Consider the following 27476-nt stretch of genomic DNA (forward strand, 5'->3'; position numbering starts at 1 on the left):
ATTTACTTTATTGCAGCAGTCTGGAACTGAGCCCACAATATCTCTGAAGTATACCTGTACCTTCCATTCCCCCTTCTGCAGCCTGCGCTCATTACTTTTTTGAAAGAGAGCATTCTAGGATAACTAAAAACATGGGCATCCCAGCAATACAGCTGTGGTTTCAGACTCCTTAGGCTGAAGCAGAGGGACGGGAGGCCGGCTTTTTCAGGCAAGGTGTGGGAGAGGCAGTCAGTAAAAACATTTCCGGTGTTAAGAGTTGGCCTCCTTGATAATATGAAGTTAGCCCTCTTGGGCTATGCTCTGCGGATGAGGAAGGATGAGGCCAAAAGTTACTCTTATGATTCTAAAGAGGCAATATGGACTGAAGAGCGTAACTATCAGAGGGCCAGGATAGAACTCCCCTCCTGATGACGTTCTTTCCAGGTTGCATTGTTGGGACCCATGAGCAGTGAGAGGAAAGCAGCAAAAGGACACAAACACTAAAAAAATAAAAGAGACAGACAGACAGACAGACATAGAAGCACAGGCATTAGGGAGGCATATACTTCTCTCTGGATCTTGACATCAGTGAATGCCAGGCAGATCAAGGTCATGCCATTTGAGTAGTACTTTACAGTTGACAAATCTCTCTCTCACACTCCTTCCTTACCCAATCTGGGGCAGATCTACAGAGGATGCATCTGTGTGTGAGGAGACTACCCAAGGCTGGAGAAAGAACCACTTGAAAGGATTGGATGTAACAGCATGCAGTACTCTCACTGGGTGAGGGGTAGTACCTGTTTCTACCAGGTAGACTGGAAAACGTTGTGACTCACAGGATATTGGGTAGAGTACTCAGATGAGTCTTGCCTCAGCTAAGGTAAATAATTAGCTCTAGACTGAGTACTTCTCTGGTCTTGCCTAACACATTTTTAAAAAAAATTTTATTGGCGTATAATTGATTTACAATGTTGTGTTAGTTTCAGGTGTAAAGTGAAGTGAATCCATTATACATATATGCATATCCACTCCTTTTTAGCTTCTTTTCCCATATAGGCCATTACAGAATATTAAGTAGAGTTCCCTGGGCTATATAGTAGGTCCTTATTAGTTATCTATTCTAAATATAGTAGTGTGTATGTGTCAGTCCCAATCTTCCAATTTATCCCTCCTCCCCCTTACCCCTCAGTAACCATAAGTTTATTTTTTACATCTGTAACTCTATTTCTATTTTGTAAATAAGTTCATGTGTAGCCTTTTTTTAGATTCCACATATAAGTGATATCATGATATCTGTCTTTCTCTGTCTGACTTACTACACTCAGTATGAGAATCTCTAGGTCCATCCATGTTGCTGCAAATGGCATTATTTTGTTCTTTTTTATGGCTGAGTAATATTCCATTGTATATATGTACCACATCTTCTTTATCTGTTCCTCTGTTGATGGACATTTAGATTGTTTCCATGTCCTGGCTATTGTAAATAGTGCTGCAATGAATATTGGGGCGCATGTATCTTTTCGAATTATGGTTTTCTCCAGATATATGCCCGGGAGTGGGACTGCTGGATCATATGGTAGCTCTATTTTCAATTTTTTAAGGAACATCCATACTGTCCTCCATAGTGGCTGTCCCAGTTTGCATTCCCTAACACATTTTAAAAGAAAGACCTGAAAGGATCAAACTTTTTTCAAGTAACTTAACTGTGTCCCAGAAAAAAGTTTAAGAATATTTATAAGAATACAGAAATATCCAGCAACTGACAGGTAAAATTCACAATGTGTGGTATGTAGTAAAAAATTACCAGGCATACAAAGAAGCAGGAAAACATAACTTACGAGGTGAACAAAAATCAATCAAAACTGACCCAGAACTGGCACAGATGTTAAAATTAATAGACAGATACTTAGAAATGGTTATTTTAACTATTTCATATGCTCAAAAAGTTAGGCAGAGAAACAGAAGACATTAAAACAAAAGACTTTACACTTCTGGAGATAAAAAACATACTGGATGGTATTAACAGGAGGTTAGATGTTGCAGAAGAAAAGATTACTGAACTTGAGAACACAGCAGTAGAAACTACTTAAAATGCTGAGAACTGAATCACTACGTTGTACACCTGAAACTAACACAATATTGTAAATCAATCATACTTCAAATAAATAAACACATAAATAAAATGCTCAGGAAAAAGAAAGAATTAAAAAAAATCTAAAGCATCATTGAACTGTGGGACAACTTTCGGAAGACTAATATTCATGTAATTGAAATCCCTAAAGGAAGGGGAGGGAAGTGGAAAAGATATTTGAAGAAATAATGACCAAAAGTTTCCAAACTTAATGAAAACTATAAATCCACAGATCCAAGAAACTCAACAAACCCTTAACACAAGAAACACAAGGAAAACTACATCAAGGCACATAAAAATCAAATCAAATCAAGTGGAAAAAGAAAATGAATTCTTAAAAATGACGAAGGGAAAAAAGATACATTGTACACAAAGGAACAAAGATAAGGATCACAACAGACTTCTCATCAGAAATAATGCAATCAAGAAAACAGTGAAGCAACATCTTTAAAGTGAAAATCAAACAAAAAAACCCACCAAACAAACAAAAACCCTGTCAAACTAGAATTCTATGCCCAGCACAAATATTTTTCAAAAACAAAGGTGAAATAAAGGCACTTTAAGGCATACAGAAGCTGAAGGAATTCTTCACTAGTAGACTTGCATGACAAGACATGTTAAAAGAAGTCCTTCAGAAAGTAGGAAAATGGTAACAGTTGGAAATATAGATCCACACGCAGGAAGTGCTCTTATATGGGTGACTATATAAGATTTTTTCCTTACTATTTAAACTCTTTAAAAGAAAATTGAATGGTTAAACAAAAATAGTAACAATGTAGTGTGGAGTTTATAGCACATACACAAGTAAAACATATGACAATGGCACAAAGGCCAGGAAGGGAGAAACAGAAACACAGTTGACCCTTGAACAACATGGGGGTTAATTCGTCCTCCATATCTGAGGTTCCCCTGCATCCATGGATTCAACCAACTGTGGACTGTGTAGTACTGTAGTATTTACTATTGAAAAATATCTATGTATAAATGGACCTGAGCAGTACAAACCTGCACTGGGTAAACTGTATACAACTGTAAGGTTCTTGTACTACATGTAAAGTGGATAATATTACTTGAAGTAAACTATGATATATTAAAGACAAATACTATAAACCCTGAAGCAACCATTAAAGTAACTAAATAGTGATAGCTATTTAGCCAGCAAAGGAGATAAAATGGAATCATAAAAAATATTCAGTTAATCCAAAAGAGGAAGAAAAAGAGAAAATGTAACAAAGAATAGATGAAACAAATAGAAATAAATAAGATGACATTAAATACATCAATAATCACACTAAATAAATTGTCTAAATACCACAATCAAAAGGAAGAGATTTTCAGACTGGATAAAAAGGCAAGTCCCAAGTATACACTGTCTATAAGGAATGCACTTCAAATGTAAAGACACAACTAGGTTAAAAGTAAAAGGGTAGAAAAAAAAAATAGTAAGATAACACTAATCAAAATAAAGCTTGGGTGGCTACATTAATATCAGACATAGTAGATTTCAGAGCAAATAATATTACCGGGGAAAAAGAAGGTGACTTCATAATTATAAAAGGGTCAGTTCATCAGGAGGATATATTAATCCTAAACATTTATGTACCTAATAACAAAGCTTTGAAATATGTGAAGCAAAAACTGATAAGCTTGCAAGGAGAAAGAGACAAATCCACAATTACAGACAGAGATTTAATGCCTCCTCTCAATAATTAATAGAAAAGTAGGCAAGAAATTAGGAATGATATAGGAGATTTGAACACTCTCAACCAACTTGACCTAATTGACATTTATAGAACACTCCACCCAACAACAGCAGAATGCACATTCTTTACAAGTGCTCACAGAATATTTACCAAGATTAATCATATTCTGGGCCATAAAACAAGTCTAACACATTTAAAAGGATAGGAGTCATAAAAGTATTTTCTCTGATCATAAAGTAATTAAATTATAAGTCAATAATAGAAATATCTCTGGAAACTCCAAAGAGTGGGAAACTAAATAACACACTTCTAAATAATCCAAGGGTCAAAGAAGGCAGTATCCATTTACCAAGTATGTACAGTATGCTAGGCATTGTGTTAGGCTCTTTATATACATTACCTCTAAGCTTTGAAACCAATCATAAGATAGGCATTATTGATTTCATTTTACAAATGAGAAAAGAAATGAGGCTCAGAGAGGTAAAGTAACTTGTCTGGAGAATGTTACAGAGCTAGAAAATGGCAAGCTGTGTTTCTGACTGTAACATCCAGGCTCTTTTTTCATTGAACCATTTATCTCTCTAAGACTCAATGTAAAATCTCCATCTCCTTTGCTTCTCTGTTACTTTACTCACTCTTATGCCTTTGATTTTCAAATTATGACACTGTAATTGTTCATTTGCAACTGCTATTCTTGTTTGCAACAAGCTTCCAGTGGGTACATGTTGACTTCCAGAGAGAACTGAATTCTCCTTGGAGGACGGAGTCCTAACTTACTCGTCTTTTCTATCTCAGGTACTCATCAATATACCTGCCAGCACAGTGCTCTGCTCTCAATAGGCACTCAACCCCAAAACTCTGCAGCCCAGCGTCTTGTCAGCAGTAAGCCTTGGAGATGGACGTTTACCTTATCTCCTAATGTAGCCAGTCCTGAATTTAAGAATAAGTAGTGATCCAAAAGTTCCTTTGTACGACTCTTACTTAGCAGTGGGAGGGTGTTTTCCATGTAAATGGGAGTTAGAGTCTCAGGACAAAGTAAAGAAATTCAGTTGAGCACATAGCATATTTAAAATACAGTACTGATATAGCACATCATGTACAATCGGCCAAAATTTATAACTAGGGTGACAGAGGAAAATGCTTTTCAGTTTTCATCCTGGAGCATCAGGCACATATTTCTCCATCATCTGCTGGCTCTTGCAGGGGAAGAAGGGATGGACTCTGACAATGGCAAAGAGGTCTTTGGTGGGAAGCAATGAGATGGAAAGGAGGAAACTACTTGGTATCAGTGATGGGTTGACCCACCATATTATATCTGCTGGAAGGACATCTTCCTAGATGTCCTGAATAAGGGAACAAACAATAGTTGCCTCCATTAGGACAATCAGTATATGTCCAAACAAGGAGTAACTAATGACTAGTCCTAATCAGATGCTGCTTAAATTGGAGACTGTCTGTACAAATCTGCTACAAATCTACTAATTGGGACTGATACCAAATATAACTACTGTAGATGCCAATACCTCCCAACACAAATAGTCTGAGAGCTGAGATTATCTCTGGGAACCTAAATGCTGGCTTTATCACATTTACATATACAATCACCACCCTGTCCCATTCTCACACACATCTCTACTTTCTGGAAAGCATTTTCCTCTCTATATCTAAAATGCTTCAACACCTTTTCCTATTAACAATAAATGGTGTATTTTTCAGAACTCCACATTTTTTAAGTAAAGTTTTATTTCCTACAGTCTAACTTTCATTTGTTTAAGAATGTACCTAGGCTGAGGGATTCTGAGAAAAGAACAGCAGTTGTTCTTTGCTAGGGTGTTCTCCTTTACTGATTTTCTCTTTCCTTCTAATCCTCACTAACCCTCTTCATTTACATGCTATGCTTTAAAGGCACTTCAGTGCATTTTCTCTCAGCTGCAGGCTGGAAGCTGAATATCTAGGCACTCTCAGGTAAGACAGCAAAAGAGATAATGAGAATTAACTATTAGCATATTATAATAATAAAAAGTAACACTTTGTTTCTGGACCAAAAGGCAGGGTCAATCCTAGAGGTTGCCAATACAAGTTACAAAATGTGATTTGACAGAAAATACCAGGTCCAGCTTGTAAGAAAGGACCAGCCAGATTCCAGAAAATGTGGCCACCCCTAGGGGACTGAGACACAAAGCAAGGAAGGACTTTCTCCTTGACCCTCCCCACCTCTGCCTCCAGGGCATGGAGAGCAGTTGAAGGCAGAGACTGGGCCAGGCCTGACGCTTAGACTGAACATAAAGAAGATGGTACTTATAGGAAGGGGCCTAGAGGCCAGAGGTTGGCCCAGAGTTACAGGCTGGGGCTAAGGAAAGAGTCCTAGGGAGCTGAGCAATTAGGAGATCAAAACCGGGAGAGTGCTGTGCAGACACAAAGCTCTGAAGACTGCAGAGGGAAGCATTTAATCCTCTTCCCACTGAGCAAGTCCCAGATGCAGCCAGCTGGCATCCATATTGCTGCTGGGAAACAACCCACTCTTGGAAATTAATAATACCGTCTCCACCCTGGCCACTCTTCCTCTTCCCTCCTTCCCCTCACTCAGCTCAAATTGGAAAAAAAAAAAAAAAAAAAAAAAAAAATGAAGGGGAACACATAACCACAACAGAAGAATGAGAACAAAAATATTTTAGAAGTGAAGCAGGCAGACCAAAGTGTTCAGATACGGATTTGTGGATTGCCCAGTCGCCTAGCCCTATAGAAGTTCATTCTCATGTGGAATTCTTAAAGTCAAAGAAACAGTAGTTGGTGAGACAGCATCCCCATGGAACAGAGATGAGTAAGGCCACCTGTTGCAGGATTTGGCAATTCAAGAGATTTGGGGGTGGGGGGATGTACCCAAAGTGATGTTCTCTCTCAGAAGAGTAACTTTGCAGCGTTGCTGGTTTTCCTGTTTTCCATATCCTATGTTTGGCTGGCAGTGGGAGGCAGTGGGCATGAGAGGGAGAAGGCAGGGCTTTAGAGAGAGAAGACAGTTGGCTTGAAAATACTGCTGAAAACCTTGGGGATTGTGGATTTATTTTTCTCTTCTGTTCCACCCTGAAAAGGATGGATAGGGAAAGGTATGCCTGACCCAGGGAAATGGGGATCACGTGATGGGGAGAACAAGGAGAGGGGCTGGCCCACACTTCTGCTCTCACACTGGTTAGCACAGTGCTCCTCGAGCCCTCTCACCCTCTTGTGGTCACATACAGCCCTGAGGGTCCTACATAGATCTACAGGGAGCCTACCACCTCTGACTCTCTTTATGGATGGTTTTCCTGCTCACTTTCGACTTCGCAGACCCCAACCCTCCTCTCTGCCCTGTACTTACCTTAGCCAACCTCCCTGAGTTTCATCCACAGATTCTATGGAACAAGGTTTCTTAATAGTAGCACTATTAACATTTTGGGCTGGATAATTCTATGTTGGGGGGCTGTTATGGGTTGAGTTCTGTCCATCCAAAAAGATATGTTGCAGCCTTAAGTACCTGAGAATGTGACTGCTTTTAGAAATAGTGTTGATGTAGGTGGAATTAGTTAAGATGAGGACAGACTGGAATTGGGTGGGCTTTAATCCACTATGAATCGTGCCCTTATAAAAAGATGGGAGCATAGGACTTCCCTGGTGGTGCAGTGGTTAAGAATCCGCCTGCCAATGCAGGGGACATGGGTTTGAGCCCTGGCCCAGGAAGATCCCACATGCCGCGAAGCAACTAAGCCCATGCGCCACAGCTACTGAGCCTGCACTCTAGAGCCCGTGAGCCACAACTACTGAGCCCGCAAGCCACAACTACTGAAGCCCGTGCGCCTAGAGCCCCTGCTCCGCAACAAGAGAAGCCACCGCAATGAGAAGCCCGCGCCTCACAACGAAGAGTAGCCCCCCCTCACCGCAACTAGAGAAAGCCCGCGCACAGCAACGAAGACCCAACGCAGCCCAAATAAATAAATTTATTTAAAAAAAAAAAAAAAGATGGGCGCATAAACATACAGACACAGACAGGGCTCCGTGTGACATGAAGGCGAAGACTGGAGTGATACAAAGGAATGCCAAAGATTGCCAGCAAACACCAGAAGTCCAGAGAGAGGCTGGGAACAGATTCTTCCTCACAGAAGGAACTAACCCTACCAACACCTTGATCTCAGACTTCTAGCCTCCCGGTCTGTGAGACAATACACTTCTGTTGTTTTAAGCCACCCAGTTTGTGGTACTTTGTTACAGTAGCCCTAGGAAACTAATACAGGGGCTGTTCTGTGTACTGCAGGATGTTTAGCAGAATCCTTGGCCTCTACCCACAGGATGCCAAGAGCAACCCCTTCCCCAGAAGTCATAACCAACAATGTCCCCAGACGTTGACAGATGTTCCCTGGAGGGCAAAAATGCCTTCCAGCTGAGAAACACTGTTTTAGATCATAAAACCATAGAGGAAGCCCCAGTGAGGGAGACCGTACAACCTCCTCGGCTTACAGTGCTTTTCTGATCATCATTCAGATGGCAGAAGCCTTAAGAAATCATCTAATCCTGTCGTTCTCAGAGGACAGGCTTAGGGTAGGTAAAGGGATCTGGGGAAGAAAAGCAGTGCTCAGGCCCTACCCCAGATCGCTCAGATCAGAATGGGAGGGTAAGGGTGTGGGCGAGGAGAGTACCTGGCAACATATATTCTTAAAAGCGCCCTCAGCAGATGTTTTTATAATTGCAGCCACTATCTAAGGTTGAAACCACTCATGTAAGGACTGGGCTCACAGCCTGGGCTGAAATTCTAAGGTGAGAGAAATCTAGTCTTTTGCCCTAAAATGGCTACAGGCTTTGAGTGAATAGTAATGTTCCTTAAGACCAAAACGTTCAATAATAGAGGGATGCTTTACTACACTGTGGTACGACCACATGAGGCCGTCGTTACAATCATGTTTTGAAGACTATTTAGTGATCTGAGGAAGTATTCCTGATGTGAGATTAAATGAACAAGTTAGGATAAATCAGAGTATGGTTCTGACTCCTATCTATCTATCTGTTGGAAAAAACTACTACTGATAATGCTGGCTGCCAGTTTTGGATCCACTTACAAACATTATTACAGTGGTAGACTATGCTATTGTATCATGTTACAGATAAGAAAACTAAGGCTTGGAAAGGTGAAAGAACTTGAGTAAGCTCCCATAGCTAGTAAATGATGAATGCCAATGTGGAATTCACATTTATTTGACTCCAAACAAAACAGTCTTTGCATTCTGCTGTGCTGAATGGAAATTTGCCAAAAAATATTAATAGTTTATATATAATTATCTTTAAGTTATATTAGGGATGATTTTTCTTTTCTACTATTTCCTTGTTTCCAAATGTTCTACGGTGAACATGTATTAATTTTATAGTCAAAAAAAAAGGAAAAATCATTCAAAGTATAAAAATTATATGCAGGGCATTCTTTAGAAATTATGCCAAAAAATAAACAGAATTTTACATTTAAATTTTATATGTTTGCTTCTTTTTGTACGTGTAAGAAGAAAAATGTACAAGCTAACTGTGATTGCCTTGGGAGGGAGGGATTGGGAAGTGGGAGCGGAGGGATAATTATCATTTTTATTTACATATATCTTTGCAACGTTTCACTTGTTATTACAAAAAATAGGAATCGCTTTCAAAATTTGAAAAATACCTAATAAAAGAAATTTTAAAGGAAAACGTAAGGATCTGATATATTTGTGTCAACTGAGTACATCCAGAAATACAAACAACTTTCATTACAAATGTATTTATCTTAGAGACAGATGCATTTCCTAGTTCTGGGAACCTGAAGACACTAATGCTTGACCAACCACTGCAAAATATTCAATCATAAAAAAATGCAAAATCTCTCTGTAGCCCCAATCAGAGATTTCACCTTTCTCAGTTTGGACTTTATGACACTGCTCATCATAGCTCTGAAGAAACATGATTTTGATATGACATATATATGCAAAAAGGATCCACTTAAAAATAATTACCTATGAAATCCTGAAAATTACTTCCCCTGGGCACAATGCAACATCAACCACCCGGGACCCTGAGTTGTCTCCCTCAGCAGTCAAAAATAAGAGACATGTCAAATTTGAAAATACTTAAAAGTGAGGCAGACTCTCAGACAACACTCCCAAGAGCCTCTATCTGGAATGGGGCTATAGGGTTTGGTTGAAAGCCTTCTTTATCACCATCATATAAATATCAAAGCCCTCATGCCCACGGCATGGAGCTGACAGCAGCCAAGAGTGACAGGCAGGGCCCAGTCCTTTGGTACTTATCCGTATGAAACTGACAAGCTGATGTGATTGAAATGCTTAGGGCCCTTTAAATAAAAATCAGCAAAATAAAGATGGAGTGATGCAAAGATCAAAGGAATAACAGGAGAGATCTACTTCTAGAAGAATCACCCTCTGTCTTCCCATCTTGCTGGTACCCTCTGGGACTGGGGTTTCAGTGGCTTTAGAAGGTCTAGGTCACTTATATCTCACCTTCCCCAGCTATACCATTAAGATCATCATCATCATCCAAGAGAAATATGGCTTTTAGCCACAGGGCTGCTCCGGGGCCCACAGGAAGTGACACATACTGCTCTAGGGGCTATATTCCCTGATCAGGCCTCCCTCAAAGCAAGTCAGTCCTAGAAGGGCTGCAGTATTGGGAGGGACCCTCTGTAATGGAAAAGGAAAACCTAGGCCTCGGCAGTGGCCTTGGAGGTCTCTCTACTCATGTTCACTGAAATCAGTGAACATCGCCATGCATCCTGAGGCATCAAAAAAAAAAAAAAAAAGGTGAATTGTGTTCAGAATGGTCTGTATATAAGGCATCGAAAGTTTAAACTGTATTTCAAAAAGTTTACCAAAAATAAAGATGAAATCTGAAAAGTTTCAGCATGAAGTGCTTAGGGTGAAGTCTTGGTTTTTTCTGAAATTAAATTATGTAGAACAGTTCATTCTCCAAGGACGAGAAAGAAATGAGGTGTGACAGTAGTACAAAGTGGTGATGTGATGCTGAGGGCACACTGGGTAGCGAGTGATCGGGTAAGATGGACAGGCCTGGAGAAGTTTTCAGAAGGAGGCACATTTTTCAGCCAACTTTAAAAAGTCTAAAATGTGAAGGCAAAGAAGAGGAATATGCCAGGCGAGGGAATGGCTTGGGCAAAGATCCAGATTGGGATGTTGGGAAGATGTGAGGGGTCTTGGCAAGAAACTAAGAGAGGCACAGTCCTGGGGTTTCCTCCTTCAAGTCGGGGCTGGTGATGGAAAGTTTGCTGGGGATGTAAAGCAAAAGTGGCTCTTGCCTCCTCCGGAAGAACAGCCCACCTCTGCTGAAAGAAGCACAGTGCAGGAGTCAGAGAGCTCAGCTCTAGCCCTCACTGTGGGATAAGCCCCAGACAGTGGTCATGTGGTACAGAACAGTGGTGGGGAGGGGTGTGAGGGGGGCAGAAGAGACAGAGGAAGGAGAGCTACACAAAGAATGGGGCCACCTGCATACCTTTCTCAAACAGGGCCAGACTCAGAGGTTTGCTCTAGGATGGAAGAGACACCATATATCCACCAAGGACTGTTTACCACAGACTGTCCGTCAAGACCCAGGGCCCTCTGAGACCTCAGGATCCCCATTTTCAAAGTGGGTACAACATCTGCTTCCTGTTTCCTTTCTTTAGGTGATGGAGTGAAGAGACTCACCCACTGGAGCATTTCCTTGGAGCAGAGATGCTGCGGGAGATCAAAGACTCCCCACAAATGGGCCCCAAGGGAACGGGCAGAATCCAAATAGCTGGAGGTTGGACCATGAGACAGGGAAGGGTCATGAGGCTGAGGCTCACATCCCATCATTCACCTCGTTATCTGGAGCGCTTGAACATTCCTAACTTTTACAGGCCAAGAAGTGTCTTCCATGACCACAGATTACACCCATAATCCTCATAGTCATGAAAACCTCGGCAAGAATCATGAGTTATTCAGCACAAACCCACCCTCAACACGACAAAGGGGAAATTAAGCAATGGGGTTATGTGAATGGAGACATAGTAAGCAGAAGCAAGCTGGCCAGGAGGCGGGGTCTGGCAGGGCATGGATACTTTCACAGAACCCCAAAGAAAGTAGCTGGAAGAGTCACTGTAGGCCCCCGGGGCTCTCTGGAAAGGCTGGCTATGAGCTGTGAGCAGGGCTGCCCTGTTCTCTCTAGGCAGAAGGGCATGTAAGATAAGTGGTCAGAGTGCTCTATGTACAAGGCATCATGCTGTTTCCATTTCCATTTCCAAAATCCACCTCTGACCCCAAAGTCTCACTGATGTACACTTACATAAACATCAGAACAAGGCTCATTAAATCACTAGCTTTAGCTTTAGAATGTGGAAAGTTTCCCGGCTAATCCTACTATGCATGGGAATCTGGCCCTCAAACGGTGTCAGAAGTCTGAAGAGTTCAGTTAAACTCCGAGACTGGTCAGCACATTCTCTCTCTTGGGAAACACCCGGTATGGGGCAACAGCATCAATCTTTTCTATATCTTTAGCTCCTCTTTTCTAAGCATGTTCCAGACATGATCTCATCCACTGTCTCTATATCCCTGGAATACTAATGACAATTTACATCTGCTCTGTGCTCTAGACTTATAGTGCTTTTAAGTACATTATCTCATTTAATGCTTACTTCAACTATGATGGAATAAACATTATTCCCACTTTGCAGATGTAGAAAGGAAGTCTGGTGAGGTTAGGTGACTTGTACATACAGATGGAGTGGCTCTGGGCCTCCTACCCAGGTGTTCCAATCCCTGTATCCTTCCTCTTACTGGATCTTGTTGCCTCCCACAAGGAAAAAGGGAGGGAGACTCTGTAACTCTCATTTTATTGATGGTAAGATTATGGCTTTAATTACTGAAGTGGCCTTCATATGAGGCATAGGGTAAGGAAAGAGAGAATCTAGGAAATTATCAAAATTATTCTCTCTGATAGAGAGAATCTATCAAAGTTATCTGGTACCAAATCATCTGACCACCTGAAGCCATGATAGGATGTAATTACCTGGAGTGAACCTCAAACCTCAACCTTTCTAACCTTATAAATTTGTAAAACTTTTACCAGAGTGACAGCTACAGCAGTTGGGTCAGACCCAAGTTTTGCATCCAAATAACCCTCTCTTCTTTAGCTATATTTTTTTAAGCAAATGAGACTGACCTTGTGAATTCCCGAGACACTAAAGAGTCTATAATTTTAGGCAGAGTCCAAGACTCCTGAAGAAGAAAACTGAAACATGTCTATCACATGGATTTGGAGCTCCCTTTTTAGCCTTATTCACTGCCCCTTTCCCTCGAAGTTATTTTCAAATTCTAGGCATGTGATGGACTAAAGTCCACCAGAGCTATTTCAAACCATACTTGGCATTGTTGAGGCTCAGATATAACATACAAAATAGCCCACAGGGTGAAACACCATGGAGACGTGTAATTACAGCTGAGGTTGCCAATATCTAATGCTATCAGCTCCTAGAATATAGTAGGATAGCTGCACTAGTCTCTACTGAAACCCAAAGGGCAGTCAGTGCCTTGGGCTGGCTGGGCATTTGCCTTGTGTATCCCAAGACAAATAAAGGCACCTATCCTGATGAGGCTTGGATGTCACCTGGTCCCACAGGAGACCACAAGAGCTCAGCTCTCTCTGCCCCAAACCTGGCTGCCTTTCCAGGTGGAATAACTCAGATGTGATGCTTTGTTCCTGTCAGACCTTGGCAGTGGGCTTTTCTCCTGTTAAAAATTTATTCCAAACAAAACTGGTTCATGAAATACCCCCAGCTGCTTATTGGCAGAGAAAAAGGACACATCTGCTTGGTGGGCTGTTCTTGTTGGTGGTGTATGTTTATTTTTTGGTTTGTGTAATATATAGCCTGAAGCCCTTTCACTCAGGACTCTTAGGTGTTGGTTCCTGGTATTCATCACCTGTCCCCACGGCACCTCCACCCACAAGTTCTCAAAAGCCCTTACCCTCATCCCAGACACTCCTGATTTGCGCCCATCACCCCGAATGCCACAGTAAAGGCATACTCACCTCACGGAGCTCTTAGGGGTCCTAGAAAGCACAGCCCACATGAAACCACACTTGGACCAGAACCAAGTGCTGCATCCTGGACCCTGACTAGAGCCCCTATTTCAGAAAAGGATCTCCCAAGAGAAGATGGGACAGAAATGAAGGAAAGAGGAGGAGGAAAAGAAGAAGGAGAGAAAGGAAGAAGGAATAGGGAGGAGGAGAGAGGCTACAAATGCTACTGTTTTGAAGTACTCTCCACCCACCTACCACCTCCACCATCACCATCTCCAACATCATCTCAGCCAGTTTTAGGGACTCAGAAGGTCCTCACATCCCTCTAATATACATGCACCTGCAATGGGGCACTGGAAAGGCTTGGGAGGGCACTTGTAAATTACCATTCTCTGAAGCTTTCTCTTGGGAAAAGATTCTGAATGCTTGGCTTAAACCCAGCCCTCTGTCTTCAATGCTTATTCTGCTTCTCTTTACCCACTTGTAACTGTACCTGCTTTTAACAGCCTATAATTATAAGTTACTAGAATCTGGGAAAGAGTAAAAAGTCTTAATATTTCACCAGCAAAAAATAAAACAAAAACAAAACCCACTGCAGATATATATCTATTACCATGGATCTATCATTAAGTGAGAAAAGCTGGCAACCAACATACATATACATATAAATAAAGAAATATCTGGAAGAATAAACACCAAACTATTAGCAACTGTTAAGACAGACAACTGAGTGGGTGGATTATTTTTGTTCCTTTTTTGCTCATCTGCACATATATAATGAAAATGTGTAGTTTTGTAATTAGAAATTTTTAAAAAATAAAATAGAAACTTCATTTGGAAAAAAAATCAAAAAGAGAGTTGAATAAGCTCAGTTTTCCCCACTACTCTGAAGGTACGTGAGCTAGAAGCATGGGCTCTGGGGTCAGACTGCGTCCTACACTTGAATGATACTCTCTAGGCCTGATTTTTCATCTGGAAATTGAGGATAATATTAAAATCTACTCCACAGAGTTGTTTCAAGGATTAAATGAGTTATTTCTTACAAAGATATGTATTCAATAAATGGCAGTTATTATTATTGCTTATTCTTACATGTCTACAGCACAGGTTTAAAACCTTGCAAATACTTTTCAAAACGTTTCTATCCAGGAGAAATATTTTCATTGTGGAACTTGCATACATTCCCCCCATATGCAAATCCATCACTTGCTCCCTCTTACTTTCAGCTTAGACAGTGCTGGCTTCCAGGGGCCCACCCTGCGGGTACAGTGTCACAGAAATGAAAGGAAGACGGAAGAGAAAGGAAGTCAATTTGGTTTCTCCTAATCTGGGCAGGTTGACCCGTGTTGAAATTAATTATTGGAAGACATGGTAATACATGGTTTGCTTTCAGAATCAGTACCAGCAGATGAGGAAGCTTTCCTCTGGAACAGCTTTCCTTGTTTCCTTTCTAAACCATGTCAGTGCTCTCTGAGAGTCAGCAACTTTATTCTTCCCAGCGGTGTGTTATTCTCACTGTGCAAGGTGAATATGTTGACACCTTGTGAAACTAGTGGCCACATTCTTGGGACCCCTGTGAGCAGGCCCACTGAATCAGAAAATCCTTTAGAAGGGAGAATGCTCTCACTCAGTGCCCAGACTCTCTCCCCTTCCTTCCCCTTTTCTGAGGCCTTTATGGCAGGTTCAGCTTCAGTCTCATGACAGAAATGGAATCACACGTCTTACCAACAGACTAGTCCTTCATATCAGGTCCCACTGGCAGCTAATCCAGCCCTGCCCTGGTGCTCACATTTGATAATTAGACTTTTATCCCTATCCCTTCTTTACCTGGAACCCTGCCTCTGATTTGCAGCCCAGTAACTGAAGCCTGCTATCTGTTAAGAGTCTTCTCTATGTGGCACATATACACAATGGAATATTACTCAGCCTTAAAAAGAAATGAAATTGAGCTATTTGTAATGAGATGGATAGACCTAGAATCTGTCATACAGAGTGAAGTAAGTCAGAAAGAAAAAGACAAATACCGTATGCTAACACATATATATGGAATTTAAGGGAAAAAAATGTCATGAAGAACCTAGGGGTAAGATAGGAATAAAGACGCAGACCTACTGGAGAACGGACTTAAGGATATGGGGAGGGGGAAGGGTGAGTTTTGACAGGGCGAGAGAGAGTCATGGACATATACACACTAACAAACGTAGTAAGGTAGATAGCTGGGGGGAAGCAGCCACAAGGCACAGGGATATTAGCTCGGTGCTTTGTGACAGCCTGGAAGGGTGGGATGGGGAGAGTGGGAGGGAGGGAGACACAAGAGGGAAGACATATGGGAACATATGTATATGTATAGCTGATTCACTTTGTTGTAAAGCAGAAACTAACACACCATTGTAAAGCAATTATACCCCAATAAAGATGTTTAAAAAAAAAAAAAAAAAAAAAAAAAAGAGTCTTCTCTATGTAAACCACTGATCCTCTTCCTTGCATCTCTGAATACATTGGCTCTTGGATGCCCAGTAGTGGGTATCCCCTACCTACCACCCCAAGGCAGGATGCACCATTACTTTATTGCCTTTCCTTGGTTCTGACTGGTCAGATTGGATGGACCCCTTTCACATGCTTAACCCGAGGGCCAAGCTTAGTTCCTGTAGCTGATCTTTCCACTTGGCACCTGGCCCATCTCAAAGGACAAGCCTACTCTTTCCAACCTAGTTAGGCAGACCACACCATGCTGAGGCTTGAGAGATGACAGCATGGTACTTGATAACCTATCCTGGAAGGGAGTGAGGCTTAGAGGTATCCCATCACCACCACTCCCATGGTCACCACTACTGCCACTGAGGCCACCATTCACCAGGCACCTCCCACGAAACAAATTCTCTATTAGGCACATTATACATATTATTTCTAACCCTCACATCACTCTGTGGGGGAGGTGTCACCATCTCTATTTTAGAGAGGACACTGAGGCTCAGGGAAATTGACTGTCCCTGGGCCCAAGGCCAACAAAAGGAAAGAACAGATTGACTGCAAATGCTACACTTTTCTCCACTATATCATATGTCCAAATAGACGGAAATTGGAATGAGAGGGATGTCTCAAACAGGCTTGTGGAGCTATCAAGAGAGATGTGTTCTGGAAACAAGGAGGTTTCATTAATGGTAGCCTGACCTTAGCAAAAGGTAAAAAGAAAGAGACAAAATAGGACTCCCCTGGTGGTGCAGTGGTTAAGAATCCGCCTGCCAATGCAGGGGGCACACATTCGATCCCTGGTCCGGGAAGATCCCACATGCCGTGGAGCAACTAAGCCTGTGTGCCACAACTACTGAGCCCGTGCTCTACAGCCCGTGAGTCACAACTACTGAAGACCGTGTGCCTAGAGCCCGTGCTCCGCAACAAGAGAAGCCACCGCAATGAGAAGCCCGCACACCACAACGAAGAGTAGCCCCTGCTCGCCGCAACCAGAGAAAGCCCATGTGCAGCAACCAAAGCCCATGTGCAGCAACCAAGACCCAATGCAGCCAAAAATAAATTAATTAATTAAAAAAAAAAGAAAGACAAAATAATATTCTGGGCTAGGCCAAGTATAGTCCACTTTGTGCTAGAAAATGGAAATGAAGACTCAGGCTAGATACTGGCCAAGTTAATTGTTAAACAGGACAAGCGCCAGCAGAGAACAGAGCCAGCTGTCACCAATAGTGGGTACACGTGTTTCAGATAAGGTAGAGGATGGGTAGAGAAAGATGAAAGGCAGTCGTGGGACGCCTAGAGCCCTGAGGTCACACAGAGCTTTTAGATGAAGAAGATGTCATAGAGGGTCATGAAGGTGACCCTGGAGTCCAAGGGAATTATGAGGCATAAGGAGGGAAAGACTGTCACTCTGCAGTCCTGTGGCCACAGTGCTAACACATGGTTGTCTGAGGGGTTACCTGGATCCACACATAGAAAGAGGATTAGGAACTGGTTCTGGGGTGAAACTGAGGACACTGCCAGGCCCAATCCCAGAGACATCCAAAGCTTTTGTGGATCAAGAGACTCTGTGGCAAAGGAGTTGAGAGCCTGGGCTCTGGAGCCAGACTACTGGGTTTGAATCCCAGTTCCACCCCTTACTAGTTTTGCCAACTTGAGCTATTATTTCACCTCTTTGCCTCCGACTCCTTATCTGTAAGTTGGAATATCAATACCTAACGGGATGTTATGAGAATGAAGCGAACCGTGCCTGGCACATAGAAAGTCCTCAGTAAGTGTTACTGTTATTATCATTACTGCTGTTGTTATTAGGATCTCCTCAACAGGGAGAAGGAAAACGTGTCTATCAGTGAACACGACAGACTGAATAAAATGTATGACTAGGGTTGTCTTGGACTCAAATCAATATACTTAACATAAAATCGGTATACTTCTTTTGTCTAATTTACCTTTTCTTTTGCTGTTGCCTTTAAGATATCCTTGAAAAGAACCAATCTTATTCATCTCCAACACGGGAGAATTTTTGAAAGGGAAAAAGAACTTTGTCACGGTTCAACTAACAGAGGGGGAGGGTTAAAGCCTCCCTAGCAGTCAGGCACGGTGTGATGGTAACTATCTCAGCCAGAAAATCATGGAAACTTAGTGAGGCTGGGGAAATGAACTGAGTAAGGATTACCATGCCCTCTTGTCAAAACTGGTTTCCTATGAAACCAATTTACAGGAAATAATTTCATCTGAAAAAATGTTTTAGGTTTCTTTGTTTTTTTCAGTTAAAAAAATATGGAAGAGTCCAAAGAACTCACTCAAAATTTGGCTCCAAAGACGCGTCTTCCTGGACCGGGGCTGTCCATGCTAACTCCAGCTCAGGGCAATCCTACAAATTCTATGACGATGGCTCTCGGTTAGGTCCCAGGTTATATGTTCCTGGGGCCTGTGTTTTTATGAATATTCATCTAATCTGCCTCTCTTCCATTTATCATTCTTAGAGTTGGAAAGGACCTTAGACATCACCTGGCCTGATATCCACCCACCAAAGGAATGAATGCCATTCATTCCTTTAACTTTTCAAGCACTGATTGCATGCTAGGCTCACCATGCTAGACGCTGGGATAAAAAGGCTAATAAACTAAAATCCCTGCTCTAAGGAAGGTCATAGCTGGGGAGTGAGGCCATCATAAAATTGATTATGACACTGCATGATAACTACCATGATAGGGATGTGACCAGAAAAAGTGGATGCCTTAGAAAAGGGGTATTCAATCCAAGCCATGGAGGCCGCTGAAGGCTTCCTGAAGAGGCGATACTTGAGATGAGTGTTCAAAGATGCACAGAAGTTGGTCGGGGTAGTCAAAGTTAAAGAGCTGGGAAGGATTGAAGAGGAGACAGCACCGAGACTTGAGAGCATGACATGTTCAGGTAAACTCTGGGAGAAAGGACTATCGAGTGGGGTAGAGGGAGCACAGGAGGGATAAAAGGTAAAACCAGAGAAGTCAGCAGCCAGGTCATTAAAGGTTTATAATTTCAAGAGTTTGACCTTTATCCCAATGGGACAACACCTATGAGTTCCATAACAAATGGAGTAGCATGATGAGATGTGCATCTTAGGAAAACCACTCTGGTAGCAATATGGGCATGGATTTAAGGAGACCATGACTAGAGTCAGGGAAAACAGGAGGATACTGCAATAATCCAATCAAGAGATAATGAGACTCTGCTCTAGGGCAGTGGCAATGAAGATGAGAGGAAAGGGACATATTAAAGACAGAATCGGTAGGACTTTGTGAAGGGCTCATGAGGGGTGAGAGTTAAGAATGACTCCCAAGTTTCTGGTTGGTGCTCTTCACCAGCACGGGGAATACAGGGGGAAGAGCACACCTGGAAGGGGCAGGAGATGATCAAATAAATTTTGGACACATTGGGTTTGAGAACCCTCTGAAAAGTCAAAGTGGAAGTGTCCAGAAAGCCAGTGTGTTTTCGAACAGGAAGCACAGGGGTAAGATCAGAGATGAAACACAGATTTAGAAGCCATCAGGGTAGGGGGGCAGCTGAGGGCGGGAAAGAGTATAAAATCATGCAGTGTAAAATCATAAAATGAGAAGAGAAGGTCTGAGGAACAAATTCTGGGGGAAAAGGAGAAGAGTCTAAGAAGGAACAGTCAGAAAGACATAAAGAAACCAAGAGAGCCAGGTGTCATGGCAGGCTGAGGACAAGTGAATTTAAAAAGGAGGAAGTGGTTGACAGGGTCAAATGCTTCAGGAAGACTAATTAGTATCTGAAAAGTATGCTTTGCATTTAACAAACAAAAAGAAACATTCAGGTGGAGACTTTGGTAAGATTAACCTCTGTTGGCCAGAGAGAATACAAGCCCAATGGCAGAGGTCAAAGGGCATCTAGGAAGTAAGGAAATAAGGGCAGATGCAAATATAAACTGTTCTCTCAAGAACTTGAGCTTTCAAGGGGAGGAGAAACAGGGTCCAGAAAAGGTAGTCTTGGTTTCTTTTCATTTATTTGTTTGTTTTTAGCTTTTTACATATCCTAGGGAAAAAAGGGTTGCCTCTGCTGGAAAACCTCCCATGATGAGAAGCACAGTACATCACAAGATATTTCATTCTGGTTTTGGACAGCTCATAAAAAAGCAACCGCGTGTTAGAAACGGTATGTGAATTATGCCAAAATTAGCTTCACTATACCTTCCACCCTATCTCTTCTATAGGAACCTTTCAACTATCAAACCCACCTCCCCTTGCATAAAAAAAATTATTTACTCAGAATTGGACATATCCAGTTACTTCAACTTCACTATCTCGGCAGCCTTCCAATAATTACAGCATAGTTTGTCAATATCCTTTTGAAAATACATTTTCTAGAATTAGACACAGTATTCTATATGTGATCTAAACAGTATATAGAGAAAGCCTTATTTCTCTGGTTTAGAGATTATATTTTAATTTGCATCATCACTCAAAAGTCTTTACTATCCTCTTTTGTTCTAAGAGCAATGTCTAAACCCTTTTATCTAAAAGTCAAGGTTCGAGAGAGAGTCCAGACATAATCTATACTCTTTTGGGCTTTTCTACAATGATCCGCTCTCTACATTGCAGAACACTTTGCTGTCATCAACTTATTGATGTTTTATTTATGGTGTCACAGAATTTACAGGAGATGCCAGGAAATTTGAGGCCTCTCATAACCACCATAGTTTTCCTTGAGCCAGAACTGAAATTATGTCAGAATTTCCCATATCCTCCATCTGATGGAGGATATTATGGTCCTCTCCAGTCACAATCATGGCTTTTTGTTTGCTTTCCATTAATCTCTGTTATGTCTCCATATTGTTTATTACCCTCGGGTTTGTAGATCTCATATGGATGAGAACCTTTCTTATGTATCCTCACCCCTCTTATTCAATGAGTCCTTTAAACAGACAATCTTCTTCAATTGCCATTTTTTACTTACGAGCTCAATACCTTAAAATCTCAGGAATATTTATCTTCTTGTGTTAAAGTTTAAGTACCTTACTTGTTACACATGCCTTTTGTTGATATATAGATAAGGCTATAAATATTGTTTGCAATCTGTATTCTTGGTATTTTTCTTTAACCTAAGTTGACCTAAGGGCATTTCCTTCAGAATATGTTTCTTTCTGTGTCACCCGTGGGCCTCACACGTCTGCTTTTGGCTTTACTGGGGTAATTTTCTCCCTCTACTTCGAAATTTGCTTAAATCCTTCTAGACAGATCAACAAGGTTTTCTGCCAAAGCACATCCTTCCCAATCTTTACAAGATGCACTCTGCCCCTTGCCAGAAGTCCATCATCCTGGCTCCGTAGGATATAGTCCAGAAGACTTTTTAAAACACCATCTACACAAGTAGCCATTCGTTTCTCAGCCTCCCTTCTTTTCCACAGTCACTGCCATCACACGGAACAAGAGACAAATACACCACCTGTGCTTTCGAATCTTTCAGTGTGCTACCCAGAACTTTAAAGTCATGAGGACTACAGTCCCAGTTTCTTCTGAGTTTGCCATTTGTTCCACACAGGAAGCAACAAAAGTGGGGGGACAATTCATAGCCTTGATAAGAAGTTCTTGGCAGGCTTTCTATAATATCTTGGATATTGGCTTCTCAATTTTCCACATCAAGTGTATACAACATGACCTTCAAAACCCTTGTTTGGGAATTAACCACCATATAAAACATCTTTCTTCTTCCTGACAGTGGTCACGAGACCCCTCTCATCAGCTCATGCCAGTAACTTCTCCCTAGTGCTTTGTGGAAGGAATGTCTTGAGTCTACCCCAACGGGAAGAGTGCCAGACAAGATCCAAAGGGTGAGACTGTCCTTCATTTCTCTGCCATTTCACATTCTTCCACTTGCCCACTTCATGACATTAATTTATCAGCATTTTCCTGGCTTTCTTTCTATCTTTTTTCATCCTGTCTAAGAACCTTTCATCAACTCTAAGAAACTGGGGAGGGTAGAAGACACAAGAGGGAGGAGATATGGGGATGTATGTATATGTATAGCTGATTCACTTTGTTATACAGCAGCAACCAGCACACCATTGTAAAGCAATTATACTCCAATAAAGATATTTAAAAAATTAAAAAATAAAAAATAGAATGTGAAAAAAGAAACTGGAGTGTGGAAAAGTACCTGTTTAATCTCTCCCCCCTCTCCCTTCTGCTTGCATTTGCAGCTGCTATACTTGGTCACCATCTCAGGCGTGAAAAGAAAGATGGAACTTACTCCAAAGGTCACTACACTACCGCAAGGCATGTGTTTTTTTTTGGAACACCAAATGAACTAAGGGTTTATCTTGGTTTCACTAGATGCACTCCTTAAAAACCTTAAAAGAGTAAAGATTATGTCTCCTCTCTTATTGTGGGACTTCTCAGAGGTTTAGAATACTCTGGCTGCATGTTTTTCATTAGACTGTGAGTTCCTCAAGACAGAAACTGTGCATCTCTTTCATTTTCCACGGTGCCCAACACAGAGGCTTGATGGGACATGGAAACTGAATGAACTGCCCAACACTGTGGGCAGAGGCTTTCCATCTCTATGGATTACCCTATTCTAGTCACCCTTAGTACTCTGGTACGTTAGCTGATTACACTTTGAATATCCTTAATGGGCAAGGTCACTGATGGATCCACTAAAATGTTTCCCTTCCATTTTTGCCTATTTTGTCCCCAAGGCTCAGAATGAGTTTTTTTTTTTTTTTTAATGTATTGTACTCAAGTTTGAAGAAAAAGCAAGGGTCAGCTAGAGAAATAACTCGAGATTATTGAATGAAGTACTTAATTGTGCCCGTGTCTTTATATTTCTTTAAATCTTTCTCTGAATGGTTTGTTCTTTCCAAAATGTTACACTGACGCTTCACTGCTTAAATGTGACTTGGTGCTTTGAGATTTTAAATTACATATATTTGAATGCAAATGCTTGCTCTTTTGACTAAACTAGCTTACAGAGAGTCTGGCCTTTCAGATAATGAGGTCATAAAGCAGACCACTAACAGCAGGCACAGCTGCTCTCTAAACCACAGGCACTTGAGTACTTCCCTACTGAGTCACAGCAAATATCTCAGGACAAAATGTCAGTACCACTGCCCACTCTACCTCTTGGGCAGATATGGATGCATCTATCCCCTGAAAGCTATGCTCTTACGGGTAGCAATTCCATCCCTATGCCTGTTCATACTCCCAATGACAGCTAACATGCAACACACACACACACACACTATACATACATTATATATAATATACATACATGTATGTATGTATGTATATATAAGTAATAAGTGCTTTTAAAAAATCTGATTTACGCTATGGCCTGAGTCATTTGATGAGTTTATAGGGAACTCGAGTCAAGTATCTATCTGGAGCAGGAGAGGTTCCCACTGGTCCCCAGCACTTCTGTTTGAGCATGGACAATCTCAGCAGCTTAGACTGGAAAGACCTGCAGAGACAGCCCCTTGGTGCATCCCCTGGCCCTGGTCCCTCACCACCTGCCTGTCAGGCTGTCATGACTGAGGCTCCTTTCCTCACGCAGCTCGGCTTCTACATAGGCTATTCAAAGAGTGCCATCTGCAGGATGAAGGGAGGATCATAAATATTTATTCATTTCCTTCAAATGATAGATAGTTGAAGAATTTAGAATGTGTTCAAGAGCTAATCAACACAAGATTTAAGTTAAAGTTTAATGACAGATAATGAAATGCTACACTCATTCTTCACAGGTATCATTTGTATTTATTTTAATGACTGCCTTAAATGTCTTTACTCCAAAGAGTAACCAATGGTGAGAATCAGAGGCGCCCCCACTATCCCAAGAGTGGAGAGGTGTTCGTTCAGGGCCTTTATGCTGCCCCTGGACCCCTCCCCATGGGTAGCCATTTCTCTGCTCTTCCCTGCAGAAGGGCACAAGTCCAGTGGTGACAGATGAAACAGCTCTCTTCCTTCTTTGACTCAAAAGACAATTTTAAAAATCTGAATGCAGAGAATGGGAGCTCAGAGTTCCCTTGTCATACCAGCCTCAGGTCAAAGAATCATAAGATCACAAAGCTGAAAGAGGCTTCTTCACTGAATCACGACCCTGTGTAGTGCTGCTGACCAGCGGCCGCCAGTCTCCTCCTTCACCCCATGCGTGATGCCCCTCCTGCCCGTATCTCATAAGCAGCAGCCCACAACAACCAGGAACAGGTTTCTCATTCTTTCATTGTGCGTCACTGATCTCTGACGAACTCAAGAATTATCCAATTCCTGACTAAATTCACTTCTCTCCCCCCAGCAGCCCTCACCTAGTGAGGAGAGAAGCAAGAAAAGGAGCACCCTTTCCTGCCTGGGTTGCCCCCTTTCTCAGTACCTGAGCGTGATGGTCACGCTGCACAGAAAAAAACACAGCTGAGGCAGGTGGCTGCTGACCACCCACCTGCCTTGGCCATGGTTGGAGGTGGTTTTCCTATGTGGACTACCAATTCCAGGATGCTGGGCAGCTCCACTGCCCACACCCTTCCCCAGAATAGGGATGAGGGAACAAGACAGGATTCATTTCCAGACTACAAGACCCATCTCTAGAGGCTGTTTACAGGAGAATGATGCAGTGATCTCATGGCCCTTCACGGAGGTGTTCCCTTTGTGGTCCGCATCCTCCGAAAACCTCCTAAAAGCAGGAGTCTTTTGGAAGGTACACTCTCTCTTCTCTCTTGTAAAGACACAGTCTTATCAGGAAGCAGAGGCAGAGACAAGTGGATTATATCAAAAGATTACTCGTTGGCAGGACCAGGGAAAATAATGCCTGTGACAGGGGAAGCCTCCCCTACCCCATTCCTGCTCTTTGCCCTGTACTTTCTTTTTTTTTTTTTGCGGTACGCAGGCCTCTCACTGTTGTGGCCTCTCCTGTTGCGGAGCACAGGCTCCGGACGCGCAGGCTCAGTGGCCATGGCTCACGGGCCCAGCCGCTCCACGGCATGTGGGACCTTCCCGGACCGGGGCACGAACCCGTGTCCCCTGCATCGGCAGGCAGACTCTCAACAACTGCGCCACCAGGGAAGCCCTGCCCTGTACTTTCCACGAGGACACTGGCAATGAATTTTACACCCAATTCCTCCACCTCAGTAAAGAGGGACGGCATGGGGTTAGGGTGAGAACACGAGTCTGGACTCACACCTGGGTTGAAATCCCCACAGAACCACCGACAAGCTAGATGACAAAGGCACCGCAGGACTTTCTGATCCTTTAGTGTCGTCTTCTATAAAACAAGGCTGATACTGTATATCGTTCAGGGTTGGTGGGAGATAAAACACTTAATAGGCCCATAAGCTCTCAAAAATGTGTCAATTCTTTCTTTAGTATGAATTTAAGTTAATGTGTCTCTGGCACTACCTGAAAGGCACTGTCCCATGGGAAGGGCATATCAGGCACCAGCGAGACGGTGGAGGAGCAACTGGGAGAAATGAGGTTGAGGAGGCCACGAGGCTTGTTTGGTTGTAACAACACACAAAAACGACAGCCCCCTCATGGGCCTGTGACCACAGCTGGCATTGCCTATGAGGCCACAGCAGTAAGAGAGCAAGGAGGAGTGGGCTGGATCAGGGCAGTGGGTGGCTCTGGGGATGTCCTCCCCAGGTGAGGAGGGCTGAACCACAGGACAGCCAGAAGGCAGGGGCACCAAAGCTATGGGATGGCTCTAGTCCAACAGATGGCCCCAGGTACCACAATGCCCACTCTCAGCAGGCAGGGAGTCTGGATGACCCTCTCCCATCCTATGCCCCCTAACAGACTGGACAGGCACCAGAATGCCTGGCCACCCAGATATTTTGGGTCTGTAATACATCTTGTCCACCAGAGGCACATTGGGCCTGTGTCTGTATCATGCTGGCACAGTCCAGCTCATGCTGTAAAAGATCCTTGTGTGGCTATGAGGCTGGTTTTTGTTCTTGTGGTGGTGGTACTGGTGGTCATGGTAAAATAAACGTAACAGAAAACTTAAAAGTTCAGGGGCACTGAGTCACCCTGTTGTGCAACCATCACCACCATCCATCTCCAAAACTCTCTACCTTGCAAAACTGAAACCCTGCACCCACTAAATAATAACTCCCCATCAGCACTTGGCAACCACCCTTCTACCTTCTATCTCCATAAACTTGACTATTTTAGGTATTTCATATAAGTGGACTCATACGATATTTGTCCTTTGGTGACTCACATTTCACATAGCATAGTATCTTCAAGGTTCATCCAAGCTGTAGCATGTGTCATACTTCCTTACTTTTTAAGACCAAATAATATTCCACTATATGTATATACAATATATATATATTTTTTTCCTCCTGCAGTACGCGGGCCTCTCACCACCGCGGCCTCTCCCGTTACGGAGCACAGGCTCCAGATGCGCAGGCCCAGCGGCCATGGCCCACGGGCCCAGCCGCTCCGCGGCACGTGGGACCTTCCTGGACCAGGGCACGAACCCGCGTCCCCTGCATCAGCAGGCGGACTCCCAACCACCGCGCCACCAGGGAAGCCCTGTATATACAATATTTGGTTTATCTATTCATCTGTCGATGGACACTTAGGTTGCTTCCACCTTTTGGTTACTGTGAAAAATGCTGCTTGAACATGGGTGTACAAATATCTTTTCACATCCTTGCTCTTAATTCTTTTGGGTATATACTCAGAAGTGGGATTGCTGAAACATATGGTAATTCTATGCTTAATTTTTTGAGGAACTGCCATACTGTTTTTTTGTTTGTTTGTTTGTTTGTTTTTGCGGTACACGGGCCTCCCACTGCTGTGGCCTCTCCTGGTGGGGAGCACAGGCTCCGGACGCGCAGGCTCAGTGGCAATGGCTCACAGGCCCAGCCGCTCTGCGGCATGTGGGATCTTCCCGGACCGGGGCACGAACTCGCATCCCCTGCATCGGCAGGCAGACTCTCAACCACTGCGCCACCAGGGAAGCCCTGCCATACAGTTTTTAACAGTGGTCGCACCATTTTACATTCCAACCAACAGTGCACAGAGGTTTTCTATGAGGTTTTCTTTATCCCATAGGTTGGGTCTCATCTACCTGCCTCCACAGGTTTAGGTCGCTGCTGACACGGTCTCTCTGGCTCCGTCAGGCCTCTCACCCTCCAGCATCCC

The 27476-nt window shown here is 42.7% G+C and overlaps 1 protein-coding gene across 10 annotated transcripts in view; it reads right to left on the bottom strand.

The window, feature by feature from the left end:
* LOC116752734 (kalirin) overlaps positions 1 to 27476 on the bottom strand; it is a 531375-nt gene that overhangs the window by 202305 nt on the left and 301594 nt on the right. The window lies entirely within an intron of this gene.

The sequence above is a fragment of the Phocoena sinus genome, chromosome 4 (assembly GCF_008692025.1).
Source record: "Phocoena sinus isolate mPhoSin1 chromosome 4, mPhoSin1.pri, whole genome shotgun sequence".
NCBI classification, from domain to species: domain Eukaryota; kingdom Metazoa; phylum Chordata; class Mammalia; order Artiodactyla; family Phocoenidae; genus Phocoena; species Phocoena sinus.